Here is a 1,788-nt window from a genome sequence, read left to right on the forward strand (position 1 = left end):
TACTGAAGCTTCAATATATGTGACTTAGCAAGAAAAATATTTCTTTTATGCCAAAAAGTTCGTTTTTATATGAAAAAAAATGAAGAAAAAAAAGTTCACATTTAAAAATATTTTTTCAATAAATTATTTCACTTTGAGCTTTCAAGTTTTCAATAAGCATTGAACTTATGTTTGAAAAGACCTTAAATTTGGATTTATATTAAATTTAAATAAGATGTAATATAAAATTATAGAAATTTATCTAAACCCATTTAAATCTAAATTCGAAATCTGAAATTATACTCCCAAGATCGTGAAAGCATTTCTTTTACTATTTTGAATTTTTTAAAGTTTATTTTTTTAATTTTTTTTCAATTATCACTATGTTTCATTTATTGCAATTATTTTGGCCTCCAATCCTCACAAATGGCGTCATTATTATCACTATCTTTTTATTGGGAAAATGTAACTTTTCATTGTAACAATCAATTATACATCGCCTTGCTACATTCTTTGGCCTATTACAATATTTTCTGTTCCATCTTTCTTTGGTCACTTTGCAATTTTTCATCCTTAGCGGAATTGCATTAAAGAATAGTATTCTGTCACTTGAATTTAAATTTGTCACCTAAAAAACCCCTCCCCAAAATAATATTCATGCCCGTAGTGTTGGCAAAGGTTGACCAAACTTACTCTTTGAACAAACTGTCTACGTACCTTATTAGAACCACATCATAACGTAATTCAAATTCTAATGAGTTTGACAATTCATTTGAAATATCGATACGTACCAATCAGGTCAGGACTTTCATTTGAATCGTAATTTAGGTTGGGGTTTTTTACTAAAGAAGAAAATGATTTAATAAGACTCAAAAGTATCAAATTTTCAAAGGTAACATTAGTCAAGGATCACCTTATAAAATATGCCCCTCATTTTCCTTTTTTCTTTTTTTTTATTATTTTTTTCCCCTTCCCTTTTGCTGAAAGAATTTTTGTTTCCCCTTTTTATTTGGGATTCCCTTAGGACTTTATATTAATTCTTTTGAAATCGCCCCAGTGTGGGGTGTGATCTTTTGACGGGTTATTCAAGAAATATATTTTTTTTAAGCTCAAATAGGCTAACAAGGGATTTTTTTTTTTTTTTTATTGCAGAAAGATGACCTGACATCCTTTTGATAGTAACCATGACCTCAAATGAATTATCAAACACTAGGAAATCCAAATCCAAGTTAAATTTTTTTTAAAGTGACTTTTAAGAAAAAACTAGTTTAAAATTCAGACTCAAAGGGTTAACAAATGGTAAATCAATGTTTGATTCTTTTGGAAGTACTAGTCAACCAAAGATGGTCACCCCTCATTTGATCGAAATACAATCATTATACCCTTAAGACACATACCATAATCTAGATAAATAATTGAGAAATTTTATTCATTAATTTCATCACGACACATATGTCATCAAGCAAAAGTATGATATAGTTTGATAGGCTATCTCCATCTACTTCTCCTGATAAAACTCCTTATAATTTGAACTCAATTTCCCACAAGGATCCTTATGGATTATCAATATCTTCCTCTAGACAAGTTCATCTTCTACCAAGGACACATTGTTGAAGTGTGGTCTTTACTAAGCACCAGTTTTGAAGCTTTTTCTTTTTCATTTTTAATTTTTTTCAACTTTGCTTTTTTTTTTTTTTTTGCCTCCAATAAATAGATTCTCAGAACCAATTATTGGTTCTAGGTCTTTTGTACTAGCAAAATCATTCCCTATATCATTGCATGAATCGCAAGCAAAAACAAACAAAATTT

Source organism: Malania oleifera, chromosome 11, assembly GCF_029873635.1.
Source record: "Malania oleifera isolate guangnan ecotype guangnan chromosome 11, ASM2987363v1, whole genome shotgun sequence".
NCBI lineage: Eukaryota > Viridiplantae > Streptophyta > Magnoliopsida > Santalales > Ximeniaceae > Malania > Malania oleifera.